This window comes from Arachis hypogaea, chromosome 16 (assembly GCF_003086295.3).
Source record: "Arachis hypogaea cultivar Tifrunner chromosome 16, arahy.Tifrunner.gnm2.J5K5, whole genome shotgun sequence".
Lineage (NCBI taxonomy): Eukaryota > Viridiplantae > Streptophyta > Magnoliopsida > Fabales > Fabaceae > Arachis > Arachis hypogaea.
The window spans coordinates 66,300,355-66,312,979 of NC_092051.1; the positions used below are offsets into that span (position 1 = coordinate 66,300,355).

A 12,625-nucleotide genomic window follows, 5' to 3' on the forward strand; every position below is an offset into this window, starting at 1 on the left:
GACAATGGTAAGTGTCACTAACATTCTCGAAGGTTGGCAAGCCTACGTTAAAAGAGCCACGTTAACTAAGTTAACGTGGACTCTAACGTAGGGAAGGGGGAGACTTCTCAACATTATTGGGAAAGGCAAGTCCCAATAACGTGTACGAAGGACAAAGAGGCAACGTTAGTGGCAACGTTTGTGTCACTAACGTTGAAGATAACGTGGCTCTTACTTGGGTGAGGAACGTTAGTGAAAAAGGTGATTGTCACTAACGTTCTCGAACCCATATTTTCACTGAACGTTAACACCACTAACGTCCTGAGCTAAAGTCTCTGCCCACTTCACACTTTCTCTCTGCAAGTAAAGCCAAGACAAATGAAGAAGAGAACTGCTTCAAACTCAAGATCCAAAGGCCTATACCCAAGACTTGAAGAGCCAACTAGAAGAACAGAAGAGTAGTATATATAGGAGTAGCTTTGAATTAAATTGAGAGTTGGAAATTATAGGGAGCCTTTGGGCATAGAACTACTCTCTGTATTTTACTTTCTCTGCACTTCTAGTTTCATCATGTATTCTCCATCTTTGTTTTCATTTTTTAGAGCTATGAACAACTAAACCCCTTTCATTGGGTTAGGGAGATCTATTGTAATTTGATGGATCTATACTAGTTTTCATTATTCTTCTTCTATCTTTTCTCTTGATTTTACTTGAAAGCTTTCGATCTTCATCCAATTGGGTAGTTATCTTGGAAAAGAAGCTATTCATACTTGGATCTCTTCTGAACCTTGAAAGAGGAATGAAGGGATCATGCTAGAAATGCTTTCTCATGCTGGACCAAATTGGGTTTGGATGGATATGTGACTATAATCCTCTCAACACTTGATTTGGGATATGCATGTGGTATAATCAGTGATCATACTTCATCTTTTCTCATGAGCAATTGACCAAGGAATTGGCTATTGATCAAGATTTGAGAGATTGAGTTACAAGAAATTGTAATTCGATCACTTAAGATTGCCAAGGAGATCAATGAGTGCATTGATTGAGGAAGAGATGAAAATGAAATTGATCCGGAGAATGTAACATATCCTGAGCCCAATGAACTCCCCATTCCTAATCTTACCCATTCTCTTTAATTTTAGTCATTTACTTTTATGAGCAATTTCCCCATTCCCATTTAAGATTCTGCAATTTACTTTCCGTCATTTACATTCAGCTTTTTATTTCTAGCATTTACTTTTCTGTTATTTACTTTCCCGCCATTTAATTTTCTGCAATTCTCAACTCAAATTCTGATTCGCTCAACTAGAACATTCCTCTAATTAAAGTTTCTTGATCAATCAATCCCTGTGGGATTCGACCTAACTCTATTGTGAGTTTTTACTTGACGAAAAATTCGGTACACTTGCCGAAGGAAATTTGTTATGAGACATGTTTTTTGTGCATCAACCTCCTGGGAAGTCCTCGTGTTGTACCTTTTTTTTTACGTCGTGCTTACCCTCGTTCTTTAAACGACGCTATCTCGAATAGTTTAGCTATAGTGAGCCTTAATGAACTGATTTTCGGCAAGCTCCCACGGGCCCTGCAGGGCTTCGCAGCTCGACTTACCCTACGTCGCGATACATGCTTAAGATAATTGTGTGCACATACTTTAATAGGTGCAATCATACCAGCACTAATGCACCGGATCCCACCAGAACTCTGTAGTTAAGCGTGCTTGGGCGAGAGTGGTACTAGGATGGGTGACCTCCTGGGAAGTCCTCGTGTTGCACCTCTTTTTTTTTTTTACGTCGTGCTTACCCTCGTTCTTTAAACGACGCTATCTCGAATAGTTTAGCTAAAGCGAGCCTTAATGACCTGACTTTCGGCAGGCTCCTACGGGGCCCGTAGGGCTTCGCAGCTCAACTTAACCTATGTAGGGATACACGCTTATGACAATTGCATGCGCATACTTTAATAGGTGCGATCATACCAGCACTAATGCACCGGATCCCATCAGAACTATGCAGTTAAGCGTGCTTGGGCGAGAGTAGTACTACGATGGGTGACCTCCTGGGAAGTCCTCGTGTTACACCTCTTTTTTTTTACGTCGTGCTTACCCTCGTTCTTTTAACGATGCTATCTTGAATAGTTTAGCTAAAGCGAGTGATGAGTGGATATTTTATACGCTTTTTGGGGTTAATTTCATATAGATTTTAGTATATTTTAGTTAGTTTTTAGTTTATTCTCATTAGTTCTAGGAAAAATTCATATTTCTAGACTTTACTATGAGTTTGTGTATTTTTCTGTGATTTCAGGTATTTTCTGGCTGAAATTGAGGGAGCTGAGCAAAAATCTGATTTAGGCTGAAAAAGGACTGCTGATGCTATTGGATTCTGACCTCTCTGCACTCAAAATGGAATTTCTGGAGCTACAGGAGTCCAAATGGCGCGCTTCAAATTGATTTGGAAAGTAGAAATCCAGGGTTTTCCAGAAATATATAATAGTCCATACTTTGCTCAAGGATAGACAACGTAAACTGGCGTTCAACGCCATTTCCATGCTGCTGTCCGGCGTCCAGCGCCAGAAACAAGTTACAAAGTGGAGTTCAACGCCAGAAACAGGTTACAACCTGGCGTTGAACGCCCAAAACAGCCCAGGCACGTGAGAAGCTTTAGTCTCAGCCCCAGCACACACCAAGTGGGCCCCAGAAGTGGATTTCTGCACTATCTGTCATAGTCTACTCATTTTCTGTAAACCTAGGTTACCAGTTTAGTATTTAAACAACTTTTAGAGATTTATTTTGTATCTCATGACATTTTAGATCTAAATTTTGTACTCTTTGACGACATGAGTCTCTAAACTCCATTGTTGGGGGTGAGGAGCTCTGCTGTGTCCTGATGAATTAATGCAAGTAATTCTGTTTTCCATTCAAACATGCGTGTTCCTATTTAAGATATCCATTCGCGCCTAACTATGGAGAAGGTGATGATCAGTGACACTCATCACCTTCCTCACTCCATGAACGTGTGTCTGACAATCACCTCCGTTCTACATCAGATTGAATGAATATCTCTTAGATTCCTTAATCAGAATCTCCGTGGTATAAGCTAGATTGATGGCAGCATTCATGAGAATCCGGAAAGTCTAAACCTTGTCTGTGGTATTCCGAGTAGGATCCTGGGATTGAATGGCTGTGACGAACTTCAAACTCACGAGTGCTGGGCGTAGTGACAGCCGCAAAAGGATAGTAATTCCTATTCCGGTACGATTGAGAACCTGCAGATGATTAGCCGTGCGGTGACAGCGCATTTGGACCTTTTTCACTGGAAGGATGGATGGTAGCCATTGACAACGGTGATCCACCTACACACAGCTTGCCATAGGAGGACGTGCGTGCGTGAATCAGAAAACAGAGGAAAGCAGAATTTCAGAAGACAAAGCATCTCCAAAACTCCAACATATTCTCCATTATTGCATACAAGTATAATTTATGTTCTGCCCTTTTTCTCCTTGCAATCATATTTGATAAGTGAATTATTTTATTGTCTTCCTGACTAAGAGGTATAAGATAACCATAGATTGCTTCAAGCCAACAATCTCCATGGGATCGACCCTTACTCACGTAAGGTATTACTTGGACGACCCAGTGCACTTGCTGGTTAGTTGTGCGAAATTACATTGTGAAGTAATTTTCGTGCACCAAGTTTTTGGCGCCGTTGCCGGGGATTATTTGAGTTTGAACAACTGACGGTGAATCTTGTTGCTTAGATTAGGAAATTTTTGTCTTTTGGGTCAGAATCTTTTATTTTCTTTTCAAAAAAAAAAATATCCTTCTTCAAAACAAGTGTTACATTTATTGCCCAATTGGCTAGAGTGTTGGTTTATGTTCTTGATGATTGGGCACCAGTTTTGTAACGACCCAATTTTCAGTCTTTTCAGCAACCGATTTTTACTATAATTCATAATAAATTAGCAGCCACTAAAACCCCATATTTTCTACATGATTTCAACACAAATTTAACCTCAATTTAAGCTTAGGGTTTCGTTTTTCCAGCTGCCCAAGAACATGAACTTTAAAGCTTGAATTTCATCAAATTTTATCAAAATTTCACCAAATTTTCACCAAGAATCAATCATATATGCAACAAATTTTTAGCACAGTCAATTTATACAACATTCACACAAATCAAACACAAGTAATCAAAATTAATTTCGTGACACCCTACCTGGTTTTGCTGCTCCTAATTCGGTTAAACTTTCAGGTAGTCCTTAAGCACTTTTTCCTCCTAAATCACATCAAGAACAACTTTAAATCCAAAAACTCTCAACTGACCAAATCTCACTCAGTATGTTTGGAAGAGATATCTCACCTTAGACTTGCTGAAAATTCACGTTTCTTGGCCCTCAAGTCAAGTTAAGCATGATTCCTAAGGAAGAACATAAAGAAAACACATGTTTAAGCATGTTTCCTTGAAAACCGAATTGAAAGGGGAAAGGAACAGCCATCTCACCTTATTTTCAGCCTTGATAACTTACATGGTTATGTAGAGGAAGAAGAGAGGATCATTTTGGTGAAATCGGAGTTTTGATTTGAGTTTTAGTTTAGAAGAAATCAAACTTTGAAGATTAAGTGTTCAAGAAAGTTTCTCTCTTTTCTCTCTTGTATTTTCGGCCAAAGGGAGTAAATGACCAGCCTTGGAGTGTCTTGGGGGTGTAAGGTGAGTTGTGATTGGTTGGCTTGGAGGTGGATTAAAATAATATTAAAATATCTCAGGTGTATAACGACTAAAACTAGGTGTATCGGAACACTCGTAAAAATATCTCTAAAAATTATTTTCTGAGCTACTAGCATAAATGACACTAGTAACATATTTATTATGAGAATAAAACATGAATAATGAGGCCTTAGCATTGCTAAAGTCATCAGAGAGTGCTGGTGCTAAGCTGCACCAGTAAACCGTAAACCCGGTTAAACCGATTTTCTGTTTTTAACTAAAACTGACCAGGTAACCTTATAATATCATTCAAGAAGCTTATAATACTAATATAATGATAATATTATCATATTATCTCTCTTCTCTCATGAATCGAGTCTGGTTCGTCAAACTGAGACTATTTACGAAAACTACAATCAAAACTCCTAACCGATACGGTTCAAAAACTAGGTTCTTCGTGACTGCGTTATCGAGCTTGTCTCGGAAAAGGTTCTAACTTAAAGATGACATAATGACAATGAGGATTGAGATACTTGATGATATATCAAAGGTTTTCCCCTTACTGATCTTCTGGAGAAATCCGTACTTTCAGAAAAGATTTCGCGTACTCGAAAATCAGGGTTGTTACAAGTTTTATTAAAAATCTTTTTCAAAAAATAATTTTTCTATTAAATTTTGTGCCAAACTTTAAGTTTGGTGTTTTCTTGTTGATTTTTCTATGTTTTTCGAAAATTTTAGCTTGGTTTTCTAAAAATTTTAAGTTTGGTGTTCTTCCTTCATGTTCTTGTGTTCTTGTGAGTCTTCAAAGTGTTCTTGAGTTTTCCTTGTGTCTTGATCTTAAAATTTTTAAGTTTGGTGTTCCTTGGTGTTTTCCCTCCAAAATTTTCGAAAACTAGGAGCATTAGATCTAAAAATTTTAAATCTTATGCTATTTTATTGTTTTTCTCTTTTCTCACTAAATTCAAAAATATATTTTCTCTCTAATTCTAAAACAAATTTTCGAAAATTATTTTTAAAAATTCAGATTTTTTTTAAAATTTAAAATCTTTTCCAAATCATATCTTTTTCAAAACTTCCTTACCACTTTCTCCCCCCTCATTTTTTCAAAAATCTTCACCTATTTTTATTTATTTTATTTTAATTTATTTTATTTTCGAAATAAATAAATAAATAAATAAAAATAAAATTTTTTTTATCATCTCCCTTTCTCCATCATGGATCTAAGTGGAAATTAACAGTCCAGGAGGACTCTGGGGTCATATGCTAACCCCTCTACTGCTTCATATGGGAGTAGTATCTGCATACCCTCCATTGGAGTCAGTAGCTTCGAGTTGAATCCTCAGCTCATTGTCATGGTGCAGCAAAGTTGCCAGTATTCCGGTCTTCTACAGGAAGAACCTACAGAGTTTCTGGCACAAGTTTTACAAATTGCTGACACAGTACATGATAAGAAAATAGATCAGGATGTCTACAGACTATTACTGTTTCCATTTGCTGTAAAAGATCAAGCTAAGAGGTGGTTAAATAACCAACCTAAGGCCAGCATAAGGACATGGAAACAGCTGACAGAAAAATTCCTGAATCAATACTTTTCCCCAAAACGGATGACACAGCTAAGGCTGGACATCCAAGGCTTTAAACAAGGAGATAAGGAATCTCTTTATGATGCCTGGGAGAGATACAGAGAGATGCTATGAAAATGCCCCTCTGAAATGTTTTCAGAGTGGGTTCAGTTAGACATCTTCTATTATGGGCTTGCAGAAGGAGCTCAGATGTCTCTAGATTACTTAGCTGGTGGATCTATCCACATGAGAAAGACAATTGAAGAGGCTCAAGAGCTCATTGATACAGTTGCCAGGAATCAGCATCTATACCTAAGCAGTGACCCTTCCATGAAAGAAGAGGTTCAAACAGTAACTGCTGAACTCAGCCCTGTAAAACAAGCTGCTGAATTTAATCAGCAATTGGACTTTCTAACAAAGCAGTTAGCCGAATTCAAGGATAAACTACAAGAGATAAGGATGGCTAATATAAATATGGAAGAACAATTGAAGCAAACAAAGCAGCAGCTGTCAAGACAAATAACAGAAGAATGCCAAGCAGTTTAATTAAGAAGTGGGAAAACATTAAATACCCCACCTCAAGGCAGCAAAGAGTTAAAGAATGAGCAAACCACCCAAAATTCACCTGAGGACAGTAAGAGCCCAGGGAAAAGTAATTCTGGCGTTAAAACGCCAACAATCTGGTGGAAGGCTAGCGTTGAACGCCCAGACCATGCCCAAGACTGGCGTTCAACGCCAGTAACAAGCAAAGACTGGCGTTCAACGCCAGAAACAAGCAAGGATCTGGCGTTGAACGCCCAAAATGGGCAAGATCTGGCGCTAAACGCCCAAAATGGGCACAGTTCTGGCGTTCAGACGCTAGGAACAGACAAGGAGTTAGCGTCTCACATCACTCCAGCTTCTAACTCTGGCACTCAATTGCCAGTGAGGGATCAGACACACACAAGTGCTGATGACAACCCCTCTAAAAAGGCTTATTCAGCCACTTCTGTAGGCAATAAACCTACAGCAACTAAGGTTGAGGAATATAAAGCCAATATACCTTATCCTCAAAAACTCCAGAAAGAGGAACAGGATAAGCAATTTGCTCGCTTTGCAGATTATCTCAAGACTCTAGAAATAAAGATTCCATTTGCAGAGGCACTTGAGCAAATACCTTCTTATGCCAAGTTCATGAAAGAAATCTTGAGTCATAAAAAGGATTGGAGAGAAACAGAAAGAGTTCTCCTCACTGAAGAATGCAGTGCAGTCATTCTAAAAAGCTTTCCTGAAAAGCTTAAAGACCCTGGGAGTTTTCTGATACCATGCATATTAGAAGGTAACTGCACCAAGACAGCTTTGTGCGATCTTGGGGCAAGCATCAACCTAATACCTGCATCCACTGTCAGAAAGCTTGGCTTAACTGAAGAAGTTAAAACAACCCGGATATGTCTCCAACTTGCTGATGGCTCAATTAAATACCCATCAGGCGTGATTGAAGACATGATTGTCAGAGTTGGGCCATTCGCCTTTCCCACTGACTTTGTAGTGCTGGAAATGGAGGAACACAAGAGTTCTACTCTCATTCTAGGAAGACCCTTCCTAGCAACTGGACGAACCCTCATTGATGTCCAACAAGGGGAAATAACCCTGAGAGTCAATGATGATGAGTTTAAGTTGAATGCTGTCAAAGCCATGCAGCATCCAGACACATCAAAAGACTGCATGAAAGTTGATCTTATTGACTCTTTGGTAGAAGAGATCAACATGGCTGAGAGTCTCGAATCAGAGTTGGAGGACATCTTTAAAGATGTTCAGCCTGATTTGGAGGATTCAGAGGAGATTAAAGAGCCTCTGAAGTTTCCTCTGGAAGAGGAAAAACCTCCTAAACCCGAGCTCAAACCATTACCACCATCCCTGAAATATGTATTTCTGGGAGAAGGTGACACTTTTCCAGTGATCATAAGCTCTGCTTTAAATTCACAGGAAGAGGAAGCACTTATTCAAGTGCTAAGGACACACAAGACAGCTCTTGGGTGGTCCATAGGTGACCTTAAGGGCATAAGCCCAGCTAGATGCATGCACAAAATCTTATTGGAGGATAATGCTAAACCAGTGGTTCAACCACAGAGGCGGCTAAATCCAGCCATGAAGGAAGTGGTGCAGAAAGAGGTCACCAAATTACTAGAGGCTGGGATTATTTATCCTATTTCTGATAGCCCCTAGCTGAGCCCTGTCCAAGTCGTCCCAAAAAAGGGAGGCATGACAGTGATTCATAATGAAAAAATGAACTAGTTCCTACAAGAACAGTTACAGGGTGGCGCATGTGTATTGACTACAGAAGGCTCAATACAGCCACCAGAAAGGATCATTTTCCTTTACCATTCATAGACCAGATGCTAGAAAGACTGGCAGGTCATGATTATTACTGCTTTCTGGATGGCTACTCAGGCTATAACCAGATTGCAGTAGATCCCCAGGATCAAGAGAAAATAGCATTCACATGTCCATCTGGAGTGTTTGCTTATAGAAGGATGCCATTTGGGCTGTGTAATGTGCCTGCAACATTCCAGAGATGCATGCTTTCTATTTTCTCTGATATGGTGGAAAAATTTCTGGAAGTCTTCATGGATGACTTCTCAGTATATGGAGACTCATTCAGCTCCTGTCTTGATCACCTGAAACTTGTTCTGAAGAGATGCCAAGAGACCAACCTAGTTTTAAACTGGGAAAAATGTCACTTCATGGTGACTGAAGGGATTGTCCTTGGGCATAAAATCTCAAACAAGGGAATAGAGGTGGATCAAGCAAAAATAGAGGTAATTGAAAAATTACCACCACCTGCCAATGTTAAGGCAATCAGAAGCTTTCTGGGGCATGCATGATTCTATAGGAGGTTCATAAAGGATTTTTCAAAAATCGTAAAACCTCTAAGTAATCTGCTAGCTGCTGACACGCCATTTGTGTTTGACACAGAGTGTCTGCAGGTGTTTGAAACGCTGAAAGCTAAGCTAGTCACAGCACCAATTATTTCTGCACCAGACTGGACATTAGCATTTGAGCTAATGTGTGATGCCAGTGATCACGCCATTGGTGCAGTATTGGGACAGAGGCATGACAAGCTTCTGCACGTCATTTATTATGCTAGTCGCATTTTAAATGATGCCCAGAAAAATTACACAACCATAGAAAAAGAATTACTTGCAGTAGTTTACGCCATTGACAAGTTCAGATCATACTTTGTAGGATCAAAAGTGATTGTGTATACTGACCATGCTGCTCTTAAATATCTACTCACAAAGCAGGATTCAAAACCCAGGCTCATCAGATGGGTGTTGCTTCTGCAAGATTTTGATATAGAAATAAGAGACAGAAAAGGGACAGAGAACCAAGTGGCTGATCATCTGTCCCGGATAGAGCCAGTAGAAGGGATGTCCCTCCCCTCTCTTGAGATCTCTGAGACTTTTTCGGATGAGCATTTATTTGCCATTCAGGAAACACCATGGTTTGCCGATATTGCAAACTATAAAGCTGCAAGGTTCATACCCAAAGAGTACAACAGGCAACAAAAGAAAAAATTAATCACTGATGCAAAATACTACTTGTAGGATGAACCCTATCTCTTTAAGAGATGTGCAGACGGAATAATCCGTAGTGTGTTCCTAGAGAAGAAGCACAGAGGATCCTATGGCATTGCCATGGATCTCAATATGGAGGCCATTTCGGAGGAGAGCGAATAGCCACCAAGGTCCTCCAATGTGGCTTCTATTGGCCCACACTCTATAAAGATTCCCGAGAGTTTGTACGTAACTGTGACAGTTGCCAAAGAGCTGGTAACCTGCCTCATAGTTACGCCATGCCTCAACAAGGAATCCTGGAGATTGAGTTGTTTGACGTATGGGGAATTGACTTCATGGGACCTTTCCCACCATCATTCTCAAACACTTATATTCTGGTGGCAGTTGATTATGTATCAAAATGGGTTGAGGCCATTGCCACACCCACCAATGATACTAAAACAGTGCTGAAGTTCCTCCAGAAATATATCTTCAGCAGGTTTGGGGTCCCTAGAGTACTAATTAGTGATGGGGGCACTCACTTCTGCAACAAATAGCTTTATTCTGCCATGGTCCGGTATGGGATTCGCCACAAGGTGGCGACTCCATATCATCCACAGACTAATGGACAAGCTGAAGTCTCTAACAGAGAGCTAAAAAGAATCCTAGAATGGACTGTAAATACCCGTAGAAGGGATTGGGCAAGAAGCTTGGATGATGCTCTGTGGGCATACAGAACAGCATTCAAGACTCCTATAGGGACCTCTCCATACCAACTGGTCTATGGTAAGGCATGTCACCTGCCCGTGGAACTGGAACATAAAGCCTACTGGGCAGCCAGATTCCTGAACTTTGATGCCTGATTAGCTGGAGAAAAAAGATTGCTCCAGCTAAATGAGCTAGAGGAATTCAGATTCAATGCTTTTGAAAATGCCAAGCTTTATAAAGAAAAATAAAAAAAGTGGCATGACAGAAAGCTGTCATCTAGAATCTTTGAACCAGGACAAAAGGTTCTGTTGTTCAACTCTAGGCTCAGGCTATTCCCCGGGAAACTGAAGTCCCGGTGGAGGGGACCATATGTGATTACAAGTGTATCACCATATGGTTATGTGGAGCTTCAAGATAGTGATTCTGATAAGAAGTTCATTGTCAATGGACAGAGAATCAAGCACTATCTTGAAGGCAATGTTGAGCAGGAGTGCTCAAGGCTGAAGCTAGACTAAAAGCTCAGCAAGGTCCAGCTAAAGACAATAAAGAAGCGCTTGCTGGGAGGCAACCCAGCCATGGGGCATCAATCCTCTAAGCATTTTGCCCTATTTTTATTTTTATTTGCTTACATAAAGTTCACTGATCCTAAGGTAAAGAGTCAATTGTATGAGTTCACAGGGTTACAGAAGGATTCTGCACACAAAACAGAGAAAAAGAGCTCACTAGCAAGAAAACGCCAGTAAAAGTCTGTTTTGGGCATTCAACGCCCAACAGAAGCATCCACTGGGCGTTGAACGCCAGTAAGGATAGCCATCTGGGCGTTAAACGCAAGAAAGAAGCTCTTTCTGGGCGTTTAACGCTAGATTTACAGCATTCTGGGCGTTCAAAAAAATGCCTAGTAACAAAGGACTTCCTGGCGTTCAACGCCAGAAAGAAGCAGCAGCTGGGCGAACGCCCAGGAGAGGCAGCATTTGGGCGTTGAACGCCCAAAACATGCAGCGTTTGGGCGTTCAAACGCCAGGATGGTGGGGAGGAGGTAAATTCATTTTTTCTTCATATTTTTCATTTTAATATTAATTTTCATGCTTCAATTCATGATTTCTTGCATAAACATGTTAAGAACCCTGATTTCTAAAATCCCTAATTTCTAAAAAACCTACCTTAAAAATATCAAATGTATCTTAATCCATAAGCACAAACCCTCTTTTTCAAATTCAATCCAACTCTTTTTCAAATTTTCAAAACAAATCTATTTTTTTCAACTAATATCTTTTTCAAATCTCCACATTATCTTTTTCAAAATCTAGATTTATCTTTTTCAAAAATTTATCTCTTTTCAATTTTAAACTATATCCTCTCTCATCATATCTTCTATCTTATCTTTTCCAAATCAATCTTTTTATCATATCTTTTCAAAATTTTCGAACCCACCCCCCTCCCTTTATATATGGGTTCGGCCTCCACCCTCCTCCATCAACAATTGCACCTAGCTCTCCTTCTATCCCTCTCCTTTCTTTTCTTTTGCTTGAGGACAAGCAAACCTCTAAGTTTGGAGTGTTTATCCGTGATCACTAAGAGCATGGCTCCTAAGGGAAAACAACCCACTTCAAGAGGCAAGAAAGAGAGCGTTCCAAAACCACTTTGGAATCAAGGGAAGTTCTTATCTAAAGAACATTCAGACCATTATTATAAAATAACGGGTCTAAGTTAGATTCGATCTGAAAGAAGACAAATATCCGGAGATCCAGGAGCAAATCCGAATCAGGAACTGGGAGATCCTAGCCAATCCTGAAACGAAAGTGGGAAGGAATATGGTCCAGGAGTTCTATGCTAATATGTGGCATACAGACAGGCAAAGACTATCTGGATCCGATATCTATGACTATCGAACCGTGGTCAAAGGAAAGATTATTCATACCCACCCTGACAAGATCAGAGAGATCTTAAAGCTACCTCAGCTGAAAGATGATCCAGACTCCTTCAATAGGAGAATGATTAGAACAAACAAGAGCCTGGATAAGATTCTAGAAGACATATGCATCCCTAGAGCCAGGTGGACCACCAGCACGAAGGGTGTTCCTAATCAACTCAAAAGAGAAGATCTCAAACCAGTGGCCAGAGGCTGGCTGGACTTTATTCG

The 12,625-nt window shown here is 40.0% G+C and overlaps 2 non-coding genes across 2 annotated transcripts; both read left to right on the top strand.

Annotated features, from left to right (window-relative positions):
- Nucleotides 1–1,638: 1,638 nt before the first annotated feature.
- On the top strand, nt 1,639–1,757 carry LOC112760713 (5S ribosomal RNA). The gene has a single exon (XR_003181141.1). It is a non-coding gene; the product is annotated as a 5S ribosomal RNA (ribosomal RNA).
- Nucleotides 1,758–1,940: 183 nt separating this feature from the next.
- LOC112762101 (5S ribosomal RNA) lies at nt 1,941–2,059 on the top strand. Its single transcript, XR_003182455.1, has one exon. It is a non-coding gene; the product is annotated as a 5S ribosomal RNA (ribosomal RNA).
- The last annotated feature ends 10,566 nt before the right edge of the window (nt 2,060–12,625 follow it).